This window comes from Netta rufina (genome assembly GCF_964035555.1).
Source record: "Netta rufina genome assembly, chromosome: 14".
NCBI lineage: Eukaryota > Metazoa > Chordata > Aves > Anseriformes > Anatidae > Netta > Netta rufina.
The window spans coordinates 3,479,076-3,498,571 of NC_140137.1; positions in this window are offsets into that span (position 1 = coordinate 3,479,076).

Sequence of the window (19,496 nt, forward strand, 5' to 3'; positions counted from 1 at the left end):
CATCATCATGTCCTAGAGGGAAAGACATAATAGTTGCTTACAAATTCACCTGAAAGGTGATATGCTTTGTTCATTGTTTCTGTTGTGTGTGAGCGCATGCAGTTATACAGCATATTCTGCAGTTTCCTTGCACTTAAAGCAACCAGATCAGATAGTGCTGGTGTGCATTGTGGGCTTTTCAGTAGCAATCAGTGAAACTGCAGCAAGACGGGTACCAAAGAGTGACATGAAAGGGGAAAGGCTCTGCACTTCTTTCTTAGACCTGCATTCATGTTTTCATGCCATGCAGTTTCCTGAAGTCTTCAGTTACTCATGTGTGAAATTTATTTGAATGTTAATGAGAGAACAGCATCCTCACTGTAACAGGTGTTCAGACCACAAAACTGTTTTTACTGAATATTTAACACAAATCATTCATAACCTCCTTGTGATGATGCAAGCTGTGACTAAATGGCAAATGAGTTCTGCAGCAGTTGATGTGGTGCGGGATAAACCCTGTGCTTTACATCCTCTAAGGAAACTAGAGCATGGGCCAAAATTTTTGCTATAGTGTATAATTGATAGAGCTGCTCAATGATTGTGAACAGTAATTCTTGAACAGTCAGAATTAACTACAAGCTCACTAAACAAAGATTTAAATCAAAGTGCATCTAGTAGAGACCTGATAGTGTCCAGGGGTCCCTTGATAGATGGAGTTTGAGCTGGGACGAAATGTGCTGAGCCTTCTTTTGATATGTGCAAGAAGAAAATAATGCAGACTGCTAATGCTCAGAAAAACAAAAGCTTTTCTCAGCTAAACTCCTGGTGAGCTATGTGGCATAAAACCAGCTGTTCATGACTTACTGTAATAATGAAGACACTCACTTCATGGGTTTATTCTAATCACAATTCTCTGCAGGATTAGATGGAGTCTGATGTATTTGTGAGCTTTTCTGGAGCAGAGCTTGCATACCTTTAGACTGAACTACTGCATGAAAAACAACTTGGATTATAATATTGCAAAGAGGTCTATTTGGCATCTGTTTTTGATGAAGTTTGGTAATTATGATTTTGCAGTATGAAATTCATATACATCTCCTACTGGATTTGAAGCCACAGTTTTAATTTCAGTTACAAAATTACTAAAATTTTGCCTCAAGACTTAAAGGTGTTTTTTTGGTTTGGTTTGGTTTGGTTTGGGGGGGGGGAGGGACAGTGGTTTCTTAGACTTTAGTACATGGAGTTTTGATGTACCAGAAGTTTTAAATGCAGCTGCTTTTAGACTTTGTAAGCTTCTGGATCTTTGAGTTTACTGTATCCTCTTTCAGAGACGAGTGCCCCTGTTTTTTTCAGTCCTACAGTATATTTGGAGCACGTGTGTTAACTTGTGTACTGGAAAGATTGTAATAGACCTGCTGAAAATGTCAAGATGAACAATTCAGGCAGAGAGAGAGAGGAGAACCGTGCTGGGTCTCAAATACGTTCCATTTCTCAAGTTTGTGGACTTCAGTATCAAAGCATACATATATGAAAGAGAAAGTATAGCCATAAATGTATTGCAGAAATTCACACTATAAATCTTACCCTGATCGGGGGTGGAGGGGGTTGGGGAACACGACACTTTCTTCAAATTTGTTTGTTCCAGACTTTTATGTTGCTGCTACGGTTATGAGATCTGCAGCCTCTACTCTTCCACGGATTGATCACCTCACAGTTAAAATCCCTCATCAAGATTACATGCCAAAAAGGGCAATAAAAATAATAATAAAAAACTCCAGCAACAAACAAACCTGAAGAGACTGCAGCAAACTGTTTGAACTGAGACTATTCAAAATAAATCTTGAAGCTTTCCAGTACCTAGTCAGAATGAAGAAACCTTGTTTTCTTTCCAGTTATTTCTGTGGCTTACTCAAAGTGGCTTACTAATGTCAGTTATTTGCCTTCCCAGTTTGCCAGCCTCATTCACAGCAAGGCGTAGAGCGACTTGGCAGGAAAGCCTCTAGCAGCGTAACAAAGGGAGTGCTTTAGCTGCTCTCAGGGTCACCCTGCCGTACTGGCAGCTGCAGAATGAGCACGGTACTGGGAGCTACTTGGGGGGATCTGGGGACTGCGAACTTCATGGGACATCTGTAATGCAAGTCACATGTATTTAGTGGCCCCACCTTTATTTCTCTGATTTGAATTTACATGATATTGTTACTTCTCTGAAGGGGTGGTTTAGGTACTGAAACACAGCTGTGGTGCCACATAGGATGCCTGATGCACCAGGACACCCCTGCTAGGCCAGCAGCACTGGGCTGGCAGTAGCCGCGTGCTTTCTGGAGTGGTAGGTGGAATACATAAGGTATTTGAAGTGGCACTGGCTGTGTGTATTCAGGTAAGCTCATTCCACCCTAAATGTCATTAAATTAAGATCTTGGTTAAATCAGAGTCCAGATAGATGCCAAAAGTGTCAAAATCACTAGGAAGAGCCTTCTGGTCTGAGCTATACTATAGTTGCTTCTGGGCAGTGGTGTTTTGCTAAAAAATCCTTGTAGGGGGCTGTGTGTGTGCTGTGTAAGGTATCTACAGGGATGCGCATGTGTGCTGCCTAAGGCTTCAGTTCGCAAATGAATTCACAACTCTAGGATTTTAATTTGACACATAGTCACAGACTTGAGATACTGCCTTTAAAAGGGGTCTCTGTGGAGGAACTTGTTTTCATTTCCATTTACAGAATCAGAATTAATGAACTGAAAGTGTTGGTAGGCATTAATGAAAGGTGCTTCTGTTACAGTGGAGAAAAAAATTGCATAACTCCCATGCAGAAGGATAATTCTTCAATTTTAACTTTCCAGAAGAATTTACAAAGCTGTTACTCTGTTATTTGTACTGTATGGAATGCCTTCCTGCAGATGCTGTACACACAAATAAGAAAATGAGGTCCCTGCTTACACAAAAAGTAAGCAACATGTAAATAAAAACTGAGGGAAAGGTGCAGCAGTGAGCAAACAAGCAGGCTGGAATTTAACAGGTGCCTTGCAAGTCACACTCCTTTCTGTCTTTAGTCTGCTGAGCACTTCTGAGAGGGATTTATGGGTTTTCTTGAGGGAGGAAAGATATTCTGTGAAAGAACTTAACACAGTGCTGAGAGGTGTTTCGCACAGATTTGGATGGGAGTTTTAGGCTAGGTGACTCAGCGGGAGAGAATTTGGCAGCTCAGAATTTCAATGAGATGACTGCCTTCTGCAGTGTCTTTGGAATTTAAGTATTCGGCTCCTCTAAGTTTATGGATATAGCAGATGGAAAAAAGAAAGAAGAAAACATAAGCTATTCAGTGGGATTAGGTGGAGAGAAAGCTGGACCAAAAACGTATGAAAATCATGGAAAAGAAATGGGGATTTGGGGAGAGGAACAGCTGACTGGAACAATACAGAAGTGATCTTGGAAATGCTCTTTGCTAGGCCTAATTTCCATTTTCAAGTTGAAACGTTTTTCTGTAGGAAATACCACACTAGTCTTGAAAAGTTGTAGAAAATTGTATCTTACACTGAAAACGACACCTGTTCGTGTGTGTGGTTTGGTAGACTGATCGCTGTCTGGGTGTGCTGCTGCCTGCACACAGACTGGTTTGCAGTTTGTCAGCTGTCCTGCAATTGGAGTTCGTAGTTAAGTGAACTCGTAAAAATGACTTTGTGAACCCTAAACAATCTGCAGAGGAAATACTCTGGTCAGTCCATCAAGGAGGAGTACTCAGGTTAAATAATGATGACTGAAACCCTACATAGTGTGTATAATTTCTTTAGGCTTGTATTTACATTTTCTGTGCTTCACTGGTAGGGCACAGCCTTGAGATTGCAGAAATGGCAAAACAGGGTAATTATTAAAAAATAAAATGACATTGCTGAAGGAATCACATCTAGTAAAGGATCAACCAATTTTCTCTGTTGGCTAAAGCAGGAATACACTGCGGTCTGTAATAGTAATCTTTCTCTGCAAGTAACATGTACCCGAAGACTGAACATCAGTGTTTAACAGCCACGGCACATTAACAGGCCCAGAAATATGTCGATTCTCTCACTAAGGTGGGTTAGTGCTGGATTTACCTTGTCCTTTGGCACATAATAATCACAAGGATGTCACTGGGCATCCAGTGCTTCTTTCCTTTGCTTCTTGTGTTAAAGCTGTGCACTTTGGATACTGTACTGGGATCTCCTGTGAATGGTATTGATATTAATGTTATCCTAATGTCATGGTTTAATAATGTAATGTTATGGTATTAATATTACACCACCAGCTTTAATGGATGGCATTTTATCAGTTAATTTGGCACCATTAGTATTATAATTCTGTAGGTTGTTTATGCATTTAAATCTGAATACAAATGGTTTCTGTTTGTTTGTTTCCCAAAGCTAGAAATATTTTCCCTATATGCATTTATCTTGTCTGGTTTACTACAGCATTTCTGCCCAGAATTAACTGCCAGTAAGGGCCAACATTAATTTGTTGACAGGTGTGGGGGTGTAAGCTTATTATGAAATGCCTACAATTCAGCATTGATCAAAAGATTACAGCTTTCATCTGTAAATACAAGCGAATGAATAAACTGATGGCACTGCATCTTCCTGCTCATCTCTTGATTTCACGCTGCATACAGGCTGTGTTTGTGTGCTTGTGCTTTCTTCACCTCTTTGAAGGAAATAAACTAACAAGTACACAAGTGGGCACAGAGCGCCGAACCTCTGTATTCATAACAGCAACAGCTTTCAGTAATCCCTCTGCATTGTTGTCTCCCTTTAGTATTCATAAAGAGCCAACATATAAGGGTTACAGTCTGTGTATTTATGGGTATGCATATGTCGATAGGAATATAAAATTAGACATGTGGTTCGAGATAAAAGAGTAAGAATTGTAGGTAAAAGGCAGTGAAATGCCTTCTTGTTCAGAAAATTTGGAATAAAATGGTAAATGGATTTTACACCCTATGCTGGATTTTGTTTGTTTTATTCGTAGCGTACCTACTATGCCTGTGAGGCATACACAAAGATAATGTACACACATCTGCAGCTTTTTTCATGCTGGAGAAAGAACAACTGGAAGTGAGCATCAGGTCTTCTCATACTGTATAGATGGACAACTCCCCAAGCAAACTGAAAGAATGGGTGAAAAGAGGTTTACAGGACTTCACTAAAGATTTGGAAAATAGATTAAGTTTCATGCCTTTTTAAGCACTCAAGCTGTTTTAAGCAAGGATATCTTGCTAAGTCAATGTCTCTGCAGTGAATTGACAGCTCAGGTGGCAAGTGAAACCTTCAGTGTTAACTTCTACTTGAATGGTCTCATTGTGGACCATGCTCGTTCATTGTTAACAGAAAAACATTCGTGTGCCCCTTTTCCAGATCGGTATGACTTCATCTAGGTGGTACATGTTAAAGATTTGTTAGCTTTCAGGCAATGTCCGTGCAAACGTTCATTAGTAGAAAGCACTGGGTCCCTTTGGTGTCTGGGCATGCCGTCTTTCTCGACTCTGAACAGGGTGCTTGCATGGCCACGTTGGGCCAAGGAGGCATTGAAGCTCAGGTGTCAGTGCAGGCACCCAGCTCCCTGGGCACAGCACGGGGCCTTCTGGCTCCTCAGGCAAGACGGATCAACCCCCTGGGGAGATTTGTTCACGATGAAGCTTCACCTTCCATTGCAGATAAAGCAGCTAGAGACATTTTGTTCTTCAAGGTTAAGTATAAAATCAAATATGGCTAAAGGAGATGGCACAGTGCAAACAGCTGTGTGAGGTACCTTTGCATGTTAAATGTGACTGGCCAAGTCTCACACACAGACCGTTTTGGTGTTTGGGTGTATTTGCTTCAAACAGAAGCTTTATATGCAGCTGAGAATGATCATTTAATGAAATTGATCACCATTCATGTCCCAGGAGATCTAAATACCAGGACAGTAACAGCCATTTCTAACTGGCTTTCATTCCTGTCTTTGTTGTATGGCACCTGGATGTACACATAAATCACTGTCCCTCAGCTTTTGGGCATAGTGTGGCCTGTGGAACAGCAGCTATGACATTCAGTGGTTACACAGTGCAGATTTGCTTTCATCACTGACTTCTGAAAAATGAATATTTACGTGAACTGTTCTTCCCTGTTCCTGAAAGTTGAAGATTTGAGATGGAAGTTCGTTCCATTGTAGTGTAGCTCAGAATACTCTGTGTAATGCACTTTCTCAGCAGGGCCGTGCAGGTGGTTTGGTGGGCAGCAGTGATGCAGACAGCCTGCTACGCTCTCATCTGCATTACAGAGATAATCTCTGAAGCAACCCATTGATAAAATCAGAAGGCAGTTTGCCACAGTTTCTGTGATTTGCCCCGGTCCTGTAAATTAGGTTGTCATGTGCTGTATACGTAAGGAATTGTATTATGTATGAATTCAAAAGATACACAGCTGAATTACAGATATTTATAATTTGCTATATATAGCTACTTCTCGAGTAGTTACTGGGCAGATTTCCCACCTCCGAATCTTGCATACTTATGCAATTGGAAATTAGCTTGTCTTTTTATATTTTTTTCCCAGAGAATGTGTATCACAAGAATGAGAAAGGTATCTGGGACTCTCTTGATGGCAGGAAGCCTATTGCTGTGTGGCTGTCATAACCTGTCAGGATAATGATTCTTTAGCTACTGTGTTACTTTTATTTACTTATCTATTGTACTTATTATTTTGTGGTAAATGCATATTCCTATGGTTACAGATAGACATAAACTTCTGCTCAGGGGATTCCATGAGCTGTCTAAACTCCCCTTATATATATTTTGAAATGACTGGTTTTCCATGTGTTTTTTTTTTCTTGTCATCCCTGATGTGTTTTTTCTAACATGAAGGGATCAGTGTAATTTCTACTGTTATCAAGGGAAATTGTCAACTTACCTGTCTTCCAGAAGGAATGGTTTAGGTCAGTAATGTATATCGTTATTTTGTTCTGAAATTTATTTCCTCTGAGGCTGATAACTTTTTGGTCTCAGTTCTTATTGCCTAATTCTCATTCTTTGTTTATGGCCAGTGATTTTGCAGTTCATGTCTCGTTAGGTGAGATGAGTGGCTAGCCATCTCCTAAGGTTGGGAGGAACACCTGCTTTACATGGCAGTGAAGACTGAAGGTTGAGTGAGGGATGTTCCCCACATTTGCTGAATTTGCATCATTTTAACAAGTGGAATTCCTCACTGTACTCATTAAGTATTATGCTGAGTGGAGGGAGGTATTTTAATTGAGATAAACTAAATTAGAAACTGGAATTGGTCTGTGGAAAGCTTGAGTAGGCTTGGGATAGATAGGATTGGCAGTACTTAAAAGAACAAGAGGAAGCCAATAGGAAGACTGCACTAAATAGGAAAGTAAGATGCAAATGCTCTCAGCTGTTGGACAGATAATGACTCAAAAACCTATAAGCAGCCAAAAGAAAGATTATTTTTTAACTCCTCCTAATGGCAACAGATCAATGGATAAAATGCTACCATGTATTACCAGAAGTTTTCAGACTGTGCCTGTGATCTGAAGGCTGAAAACCAGTCACCTGACAATAATAGTTTCTAAATTTAAGGCAAATTATGTATTTGAATGACAGAAAAGTTCAAACAAATTCATCATTTGCAATATAGAAATGATAATGCAAAATGTTACTTGAAATGCCGATTTGTTCTGCTTGTATGCTATTACAGCATTGCGTTTACTGAGGTGTTGTTATCTTTACACTATGGAAGTGTGGTTGTCTCTTGAGAGGTCACATGAATTATCTCTTCTATAAAATGTTTCTTATAGCATGATAAAATATAGATGAATATATATAAATAAATATTCTTCTTAGAAAAAATGAAAATTGTGGTAACCTTTTTATTGTTAGTAAGCACTTTATGTTATTATCACATGCTGCATATTGCAGGAATTCCCATAGAGAAATGCTAATTTGGAGAAAAGAACATACATACAATATATATATACACACTTGTGTTCAAAAGCATTATCATTTTTGGCTGTTAATTTGGAAAATAACTGAAATGCGTGATAGTTTTTCTGTGTCTTGATACCCAAGCTTGTTTGACTCAAATGAGAGCTGAGTGCAGGCTGCAGGTGGGGTCCCACGAGAGCAGAGCAGAGGGGCACAATCCCCTCCCTTACCTGCATCCCACACTGCTGGTGGCGCAGCCCAGGGTATGGTTGGCTTTCTGGGCTGCAAGCCCACACTGCTGACTCGTGTCGAGCTTCTCATCAGCCAACACCCCCAGGTCCTTCTCCTCAGGGCTGCTCTCAATCCATTCTCAGGCCAGCCTGTGTCTGTGCTTGGGATTGCCCTGGCCCAGCTGCAGGACCTTGCACTTGGCCTTGCTGAACCCCATGAGGTTCACACAGACCCACCTCTCTGGCTTATCATGGTCAAGATCAGCAAGATTGTTGCAAGTGTAGTCATTTAACTGATGAACAGAGAGAAATGGATATTCTTTGATATTTTCACTCTCTTCATTATGCCTATTTATAGCATTCTATTAGCAGGCATCGTTTAGGATTATAGTAGTGTTGAACTGCATCACTTCCATACCGGGTTACTTGCCTTACATCTACCTTTACACAGCTGGTGTAGGTACAGTCATGGAAATGAGCTCAATTTTAGAAAAAGAGCCATAACCCACTGCCGCAGCTTCCCCATACCCCGTCACACTGCTGAGTGAAGGGGGTTAAATGATTTTCTTCCATCTTTTAAATCATGTTAAAATTTATGCAGTCTTTCTGAAAGAAGGTCCTATTTAAACCTGGCTATTTCACAGAGAAGGTAAGAAATTTGGTTTTTATTTGAAGCATTTATAAAAGTGTTGAATTGATGGGTTGGAAGCATGATAGATTTTAGATTTAACATAAGGAAGGATAGAGAGGTTGGACTGCCCTGCCACCTCCTTTTCTTTTCTGCACAAGAACACAGGAGGTGATGTGTTCTGGGCTGCTCTGAATAAGCAAGATGGGGCTGTATCTCAGTAGTATGCCTGGTCAAGAACTTCAGTGTATATTTTCAAGAAAATTCCAACACGAAAAACATTCTGATTTAGAGCATTACATCAAGGCAGTGTCAGCAACCTGATATAGTGGGTGGCATCCCTGGCCGTGGCAGGGGGTTAGAACTTAGATTATCTTTAAGGTCCCTTCCAACCTGAGCCATTCTGTGATAAATATATTAAAAAATATATGTTAATAAAGTTTTACCTGACGAATTTATTTTATGAGCTACCCAGTATTTTTTCTAAATTCATTTAGACTTCAAATTTTAATAGAATATTAAATTTATACTTACATATGAGAGAGATTTATCCATATGAGGGACACAGCAGATTGCCCCGTTTAAAGACTGTTCAGTGTTCTTGCCTTGTGCTATTTTTTTTCAATTGCCTATAATTTTACCAGTGTCAGCCGCTTGGGGATGGGATTTTCTGTATCTGTGGTCTGCACCATTATTGTATCAGATCTACTTTTCCCTGCAAAAAAGGTTCAGAATGAGGCAAGGGAAAAGTCATTGCTTTTCACTGTTAAAGATCTCCTTTGAAAAATTTATAGTACTGCTATATTTTAGAGCAAGGACTTGAAATTTTATGAGAGGAGAAAAATGCCTTTTATCATCTGCTTGGAAATCTGCACAGCCTGGGTGATTTTGTTGAAAGGACAACAAAAATACCCATAAGACAAAAAGAAAAACTGAGGTAACATAGACAGGAGGAGGCATAAAATTTGGATGAGCAGCTCAGAGTAGTGGAACTAGTGGTTGAAGAAAACACAATCAGAAATGGATGGGACAAGGGTAGAGGAGGATATCAGTCAAGGAGAATCTTTTTGCTGTGCTATGTTTTCTTTCTGCTCTATGGGTTCCAAAATTCTGCCAACGAACTTGGTCCAGGTGTTTCTACTCCCACCATCTCTGCTGTGTAAAGAGTAACTTCTGCTGCGAGTCCTTTATGTCATGATCCTTCTTAGACATCTGATCGTCTATTTGCCCTCTCTCAGTTATTTCCTTCAAATAGCCCCATTGTTTCCTTCAAGTAACAATCATGTCAATTATTTATGTTCAGTTTACTGGAAGAGGCAGAAATGGCATTAATATGTTGCTACTAATAAAATGTCTATTTATGAAGAAGAATTAGGAAAAGCAGAGGGTTCTTTGCATTCTGCATGTTTGCCAATGGCTCGAGTAAATCTTCTGCAAGCCTCAGAGTCGCCCACATTCTTCATAAGGGCAGAATGTTAAGTAGGATATTTTGGTGAATTTATTTCAAGTATAGCTGCTAGCGCTACTTGAACGTTTATAGTGGACATGTATTTGTTACTAACATTAGCACGGCTGAAGGACAGCTAAAACTATTCTCATGTTGAAAGTTTTCTAGTTATAGAGAAAAAAATTGTCTCACTCTCAACACTGGCATTTTTCTGTCAAGAAAATCAATATTTTGAAGAATTCATTAATTCTTTTTTACAGATTAGTGTTGCTGGTTTGGGTGCTAATGACATCAGAAATGTGATGCTCTTTTTTAACCACTGTGGCCACATTTAAGGATTTTTTCTTTTTATTATTTGTATTCATTTTCATTGTAATTCATTTTCATTGCAGAGCAAGGAAATGGAATTGATAGAGTCATTCTATTAGCTGAAAGATTTGGGAATTTTAGATTAGTATTTAAACTTTGTAGAGTTCTCTATGTGCTGTCATTTAAGGAAATTGTTACAGCAACATTGCGAAGATACATTGCATAGAGTTTTTTTGTTTTGTTTTGTTTTGTGATAAGAGCTTTAAAGAGTGAAACTCTTTATCTATGTAAACAATCTATAACTTTCCCCAGTCTTTGCTAACTGGCTGCTTCCATAAAAAGTGAAGCTGCTTCTGGCTCAGATTTTAATGCAAATTTTCTTTTCCAAAACTATTTCATTTAGTTTAAGGTTACCAATATCAGAATTCTGGAAATGCACAAGCACAATTACCTTTGCTTGTAAGAACACACCCTTTAAAAGTAGATGTTTTGTTTTGTTAATTGCTTTAAAGATAAGTAATTTTTGTCACAAAATTGTAAAAAAGGCTGCTGGGTATTAATATAAAAGCAGTTTAAAATTAAATATTGAGTTGCAGCATATTAAAATTCATTTCCTGATTCAAAAAAAGTAAATAAAGTATGTGGAAATCAAATCAGGTCACCTGTACTGTCAAAACACAATATGCATTATATTTAATTATTAGACTTTATTGGGTCTTTTAATTGTGTAACCAACAAAATTGGATTTTTAAACATTTAAAATTTTGAATGCACTGAGTCCACAGGCATATGGGATAAAAACATGGTAGCAGTATTTTTTTGTTTGTTTGTTTGTTTGCAAAGGCATTCTCATTGTTCAGAGCAGCAGGACCAAAACAAAGGTTCTCAGCACCCTTCCTGCAGAATACTCCTATACTCAGGATATTTATATTCCTGTGTTTGCAGGATCAGAGTATAACTCTTGGATGAATGTTGTGCAAATTATATGAAGTGATCTTCAGTTTGGATTTGGTTGTAAGCCCATGGAAAGCCAAGGAAGCACTCATTTTATTTCAGCTTTGGGTCACAGTGCACCGAAGTCCCATCAAAATCAAGTCAATCGGGGAGGTGGAAGGCTCTGTCTATTGAGTACTGCTGCCATTTCCAGATAGCTGGTATCTGTAGTGCTCCAACACCTGTTAGCATTACTGACTTCTCACTCATTACCAAGTTCACTGAATTCAGCCATGTGAACAGATTTTCTGGCTGGGCTTTCATCAGTTGAACAAACACCTTCTGCTGCGCATCATTGCTTCTGAACCAGGAAGAAGAGGAGAGGTGGGTGGCCTAATGCAGTGTTCCCTGCTGCAGTAAGAATGTGTCCATGGGACTAAACCAAAGCCCATTATTAAAGTTGAAAGACATTCAGACCAATCTCATCTTGGTTGAGATTGATTCAGATTTATATAAATCCCTTTTCTAGATTCTATCATGCAACATTCTTCTTGTGATACTGATGTTGAGATACTACAATAGTAGCAGCGCACTGAGGCTCTGAACAAGAGGGTAAATACCATGTTAAAAGAAAGGTCTCAGCATAAAAACAGCCCGGTGGATACTCTTGAGTTTCACTTGGCATTAATATAAAAAATAAAATAAACATATCACAATGACACCAAGTTTCTTCTAAGGTTCTTGAGTCTTTGGGAAGTTTGGAAAGGTTTTATAATAGAGAAAAATGGAATTAGTTCTGTACATTTTGTTTACTTCCCATTGTGTCATGTTAGCATTTATCTAGAGAACACAGATTTTTCAGAGGGGTAAAACATTTTCTAAAAATAAAATATTAATAGAAAAATACAGATAAATAAGCAAGTCAAAATGACAAGATGATTATTGAATAGGAAACATTTGGAAACCGAAAGAAGAAAAGAATCTGATTTAACTTCTCCAATTTCTTATGTATTTCTTGTGCAAATTTTGCTTATCTGGAAAAAAAAAAAAGCATTAATTATTGAGAGGATCACCTTCTGTCATGCTGCTGATTCTGCTGCTAGTCAAAGAAAATTGAATGCCACAAAAGATGAAAGTGGATAGTAACTCTACTTCCTGGGGAAGGGTAATGGCACGAGTAAGAACTTTTCTTTTAAAGTCACTTTGTTCATCACTTGTCATCTCTGTCTTTTCTGCTTTGATTTCTTCTCCTCTGCTAATCATCTGCAGGCCTACGGAACCTCTTATTTGTAGACAATAATCAGTTGTATAAACTCAGTAGTTGGTACCTTTATAAACTTTGGTGTATGACAGACTGCATAGTACAGCAGGAGTAGGAAGGTAGGGTTACAGAAAGAGATGCAATAAGATTATTTTTTTTTTGTGAAGTATATGCTGAATACTTGGTGTGGGATAAAATATTTGCTTCTTGTCTTGCTGAGCACAGTTGCCTGAGGGAACGGGAAGCTTCAGATGCCCCTGGTCAGCATGGTACCTCTGTACTGGTACACTAAAATCGCCAGGGAGAAGCTTTGAATGATTGGCATGTCAGCACTTGTTCATTAACACATTGTCTGCTCTTGGGGCATGGTTTTTGAGTATGGCACTGCCAGGTAGCCGCTGTCCACAGATTCCCTTCAGGTCACCTCAGGTCTCATCTCAGATCTCTTCAGGTCATTACACAGGCTGAGGACAGCTTCCAGTAAATGGTTCAAACAGGGCTGTGCCATTTGTAATGCAGGGAGTTCCTTCATGTGGATACAAACTGGGCTCCTGTAGTGGCCCTCCGGGCCTGAGGAGACACCTCAGCGCTCAGTGAGAGAACAGCTCGCCACAGCAGTCAGTGCCCATGGGTTAGCTGAGGACAAGACTTTCAGTGGACTTCCACAAACTAGTGTTTCAAAAAAGTCTTTTCCAGTATCGGTGACAATGCTGCTGGTGAATATGAGATCAACTTTGTCCTTTTCTTCAGATGTAATATATTCCAGGTATGGTTTTCTTCAGCTTTGTCCTCAAAGATTTGGAGACTTGCAAAAATAAAGTGAAAGGAAGATTACTAGCATGCCATTAGTAGAAGTCTGTGTGCAAGGCCTTTGCAGATGACCAAGGAGAGGTTTTGAAATCTCTGTGTTTATGCAGTGACAGATCCATTAGTGGGACAGCACTGTAGTTTAGGTCAACAAGGAACCTGCAGCTGGATTTCCTTTGCTGTGTACATGAGTGATCATTGCTTCTTCAGTCTAAGAAGGCTTGAAATTGTTTTTCCCTTTTCTGCAGTTAGTCCTGTCTTTAACTTTTTAAGGTAACACTCCTGTGTTTGAATAAAGAAGCTCTGGAGGAGTTAGGAACAGAGAGACTGTAGTTCAGTGGGTTGGATTTTGAGGGGAAAAGGGGAGGGTATGCTTGCTGTTTATTACTTAGACTGTATTTTTCAAGTTCTGTCAAGGGAACATAAAGGCTGTCACAGAAAGAAAAGCAGTGTAGTAAGATGTGCTGAGGAATCACAGAATCAAAGTTTACCTGTTTGACATAAACTGTCGGTGTGTTTCTGGGAAGGATGTGTGGAATATGCATCTGGAGGCCCAGCCTTAAATGAAGATACTAGCTCTTGATTGCTTCATTATCGCTTGTGAGGAAACGTGTGTGTTAGAAATTCTGAGGTGCCTTGCTATTTAGATACTGGTGGTTCAGAAGTGTGGTGGGCAACATTTTTCTTTGTTAAAATAAAACCGTGTCTGTTTTGGAATTTAAAACCTGTCAGAAACATGTGCATCAAAAAGATGAATGCTATATTATGTAGACTTAATATGGTGGGCCTTGATTTTATCTGTTAGATTTATTATGGAGTCAAGTTCCATTACCAGTATTTTGTGCTCCTGTTTGTTCATGGCCACGGCATTACATTAGTAGACATTTAACTGTTCAATTATTAACCTCATGTAAGCACTAATACACTGAAAGAATCTTTGAGGGAGCTGCAGCAGTCACTGTGACTTTTAAAGAGTTGACTAATGTAACCAAATAATTGCCCTCTAGTTAAGGAAAAACCCATGGGTCATTCCAAGAGACACAGAGGATTTAACGCCTCGTGCACCATACAACTATCAGTCTTCAGTACATCTTGCCCCATGTTATTCAGCATCCAGCTGATAAAAGTTGGTATAAGAGATGATCAAGTGACAAGAGTATTTGTCTCAAACTCACATCTAAAGGATTTCTGATTGTTGTAGACAAGTGATATGAGCTTTCTGTGATTTAGTTTTCCCACAAGTAAAATCTGTTTTCCATCTTCTCCTGTGTGTTTTCCTGTCTCAGAAGATGATATGAAACTTAAGATACTTTAACAATAGTGATACAGTTATATGGTTATAGATACATGGTTAAATTTATATAGAAATTGATAGAAATAATTATAGATAGTTTTGTTTTTCCCCAGTTCCCCAACAAATTAAACCCTATATTTTCTGGACCAGCCAGTAACACTTGTAAGAGCAGACTCTTAATGCCCTAAAATGCTAGTGATTATAATTCAAATGCCTTTAATGGATTTGAACCTATAACCTACAGTCAGAAATAATTGAATTTTTGACTTCTTTATTTTCATTGTTCTTACATTTTATAGTGTGTTTAAGTCTTCCCTCCCCTTAATTCCTCACAGTCGGTCTGTACAGAAGTCATTAGAAATATTTTTGCAGTTCAGAGTCCAGGTTAGATTGTGCATCAGTGTTCTAGTGCATGGTCATAGGTATCATTACTGTTTACTCATATGATTATCTGGTACTATTATAGCACGTCTTTAATCAGAAATGTAACTAATGCTGAAAAAATATGTACAGAATAGTTTAACCTTAAAAAATATCATCAGGAAAACACACACCCTTTTATTCCTCCTCTGAAAATCTAAGAAGTACAACAATAATTATAGCAGTCTCACAGCCGTGAGTTTCTGTACTGTCATCTCTGTTCTTGGATTCTGAAGGATATGCTACACATTTGTAAGAGGATGTTCTGATAGGTGGCACTGCCATTTTGAGGAGTGAAGTAATTTTAATTTCCTACAGTATTTTTTCTTCTCTTTCTTCTCCTTTAATCTAAAAACAGCTATTCTGGCCTCATTTATGTGTGGAGAATAGAATAAGATTTCAAAAGGCTAAAAAAATCTCAACATATCTAGGACTAATGGAGCTACAATTGAAATTTAAATAACAAATGCAAAAATCGACATGTATTCTCAAATCAGAAATGAAACAAAAAGGGATAAGAACACTTATCAAGTAAAGAGCTTCTGGAACATTTTAGGCAACATGTTTTCAGTAAAATCTTTTTGAAATTTTATCATTCCCTGTACAGTATTTCCTGAATTTTTAATTCCCTTTTGTTTTGAACTTAAAAATAATGCAGAAGGGGTTTTGTTCTTTATTCAGTCAGATCTTCAACAGTAAACTTTAAATACTTGTAGAACTTGAGTTAACTTCTGCATAGCAGATAAGTTATTCATAAATATCACTGAATTTAGCAGGATAGTCTGTCAAAAGTACATGTTCTGTTACAATAACTTAACCTTTTTAGAAGCCAGTATTAGAGTGAAATTTTAAGTGGAGAACCTGAAGGATATAGCTGAAGTCTTCTCTTACTGAAGACACATCCTCCATTGGGTTTTGGAGGCTTTCATTTGGGCTTACACTTAAAAAAAGTTTATTAGTTAGCAGGTAATCTTTAGGTGCAATTAGAGAAATAAAGGTAGTTATACGTGTTATGCCAAGGAAAAAAAGAAGTTCTTAGTGAGTCTTGATTGTACCAGTATCCCTGCTATTCGATATGAAGTGCAGTAACAAACAGCAGTAAATATAATTATGCTATTCCTTATGGTAGTGATTTTCTAAAACACGCACATCTGCTACTGTGGAGTGAGCTGCCAGCTCTGGGGAAATATCACTTAGAAAAACATGCAATGCACACAGAGTAATTTCCAGCAAAGTTGTTTGCTAAACTAAATCCAACACATTGGAAATAAGAAAGCCATAGATGAGAAAATCCTAGTAGCAGTAAGAGCAGATGTATCTTGAGAGACTGCTGGTGTTGTTTTTTGTTATAAAATGGACCTTGCCAGTGGTGAGAAGTAGTAAAAGCCTCCAAGACATTTTAAGCAGGGTGGGAGCAGGTGAGTGGCTGGAGGAGTGTCTTAAGCACAAAGATAAGCAGCTGTTGCTAGTTTGTCATGGTAAGATGTCAGTGATGCTTATGCTGCATATTAAGAAGTCCTAATACCTTAAAAAAGAGCATGGAAAAAGTTCATGCCCATTACATTCATTATTGCCAGAAGAATAAACTTTTTGGTATCTGATTTTGTATTAGGAAGAACTCTAACCCACTTCTTGTGTGGTGAGAACACTGAGACTGAGCAAACTTTGTGTTCTCTTTATTTCTTCATAAGTTACCTTTCTCAATCTATTTGAGATCTGTAATTTAATATCCATAGATTCAGCACATGCTGAGGCAAAGGCTGTGGGACTAGAGCTTTGCAAGAGCAGGATACTCATACTGCACCAGGGTGCACACCCGGAGCCACGGCACCGGTGTCACCTGGTCAGCATACATGTAGTTCTCCAAACACTGTTAGGATGTTTAAACCTCCTGCCATCTGTTGGCTTCTTTAAAGAGATGCCATCAGGAAAGTACTTGCTGTTTATTATACTGACAGCATAACTAGTACTTCAGTAAGCATTGCAGCAGAGAAAAATTCTGTCCATGCTTAAGGCTGGACACAGCCATTTGATAAAGCTATGTGTGGTGTTTGACACAGATAACCTGCGTAACCCAGCACTGCCCATGTGTGTTCTGAAGTCAGGGATATTTCTGCAAACCCCAGATTGTGAGTGACAGGTTATTGAATGTATTCTAGTGGGAGGTGGTGTCTTTTGATTAACTTTTCATATCTTTCCTGTGCAAAACAATGTCATGTGTAGCATTGTTAAGCAGCAATTTGACGTACCAGCTAGTGTAAATAGCTGCCTTGCGGACAGAAGAGGCCTAGGAAAAGGCATATGTGTGTTAAGATTTATATGTACATTATTTTCTGACTGCAGTCGATTGCTGTGTCCTGCCCAGTGTTGTTTCTGAGGTGTGTTGGTGTGAAGTTCCTGTACCTTTTGGAGTCGCAGAGAGCTAGGTTAGCTTCAGCAGCTTCATTTGGTCTTTGCTAGCAGAGCTAATTCTGGCTGAATACAATTAAGGAGCATTCCTAGAAGCAGTTGGGTGAAGTGACTGATTTTTGTGATGAGAAACTAGCAGAATATGACCTCTTGTGTGGCCAAGGCTGTGCCTGCCAGGCCAGCTCTGGGGGCTGCCTGTCTTGGATGCGGGTCCTGGGAGGCCCTGCTCGCTGAGCTCTGGAGCTGGGCTGAGGTACTGCGCTCTCGTGTACAATAAACACAAAGATATTTTGCCTCTAGCTGTCTCATTGCCTTCGTACTGCCCCGTGCTTTCTGTGCGAGAAAGCTGCCTTATTCAGAACCGAGGAATTGTTCCTGGTCTTCATGTAAATGTTAGGACAAAGCATTCCTGCCAGAAGTGGTTAAGTATGACCAGGTCCCAATCTTACAGACAGCCTGAGCTTTTCTTCCTTTTAGCAAATGAATAGGAGGCTTCAAGTATCTCTGCAGGGAAGGCAGTAGCTAAAGACATAGGGTTTTCCCTAATCTGTATGCTACACTGAGGCGCATCCTGAAGTGGGATTTAGTCAGAGGTACTAAATTTAAATCCAAGCTATAGTCCTGAAAATTTCTGCTCAGCTATCAAGTGCTGAAGACGGCTTAATTCTACAGACTAGTCATTATTTTCTTTGAAATTCCTCAGAAAGCTTCAGCCCTTGGGTGCCCCTGTTTCTTCAGGGCCAATCAGCATCTGCTTCGTGACTGCGCTGTGCAGGACCTGGTGCTCCTCTGCGGGTGGCTGCTGGAAACACTGCAGTGCGCTGGCAGGACCTCCTTTTGGATACAAAGCTTTAATACCCACTGGTTTCTTATACAGGATGGTTATGTCCCTTAATTATATCATAGGTTTGTAATTCAGTCATTTTCTAGGAAACTTCTGTTTGATTTCTTTCAGGCAGAAGTAGGATCTGAACCTTGTACCGTTTTTTCCCCAAGGACTCTGTTCATTGGAGTGTTGTATACTAACTGCGATGCATCACCTTCACCAGAAAGATTTTGTGCCAGTCAGTTGAAAAGTTTTTAAGAGGACAAGCTTCATACCTCAGAACATCCCTCTTTGCATCCTAGAGTAAGGTATGCAGACCCATTGCTGCTGGCTCTCTATGAGCTGCCTCATTCTGAAGCATATTTTGACTGGTATGGATCCCATGACTGGTATGGTTCTGTGTACATGTTGTAGGGGGAGAATAGGTGTTAGACTGATGTTTCCACATGCCAGTTTGGAAGCTAAAAGTCCAAAAATTAGGTTCTGCGGTGTGATAGGCTAAGAATTAGAAATAGTACATCCGATGAAGCAAATGCAGAAAAGAATAATGACATTACAGTAAGTTGAATTTTCTAGTGGTTATAGCATTGACATAATTGTATAGGATCCTGTGTGATGGTGACATTTGCGTATCCTCTAAAGGATAACTGTTCAGTGCTAAACATCTTTGAGAACGCCTGCTGCATTAAAAATACTGAGTAAAATACCAAAGCTTGAGTGGAGTCAGAATTTCTCCTGTTACACAACAGAGAAGAAAACTGTAGTTACAGATTGAAGATGTCCTTGCCTCCTTGCTTTCTTCTGGGTTTTTGAAGGAGTAAGGGGAGAAAAAAGGGAAGAGAAGGAAAGGGAGACTCACGGTGTTGGCAGACGAAACAGATGCTGGCAGAAGAAATGGATGAAGAAGCAGAGTGTGGTTTATCACACCTGAACACAGGAAGAATTAGGCTGAGGCTCATCTGTTTCTCTTTGGTTTGGACACTGTGCTATTGTCAGTTCTTTCTCTAGTATGTTGTTTATCTACGC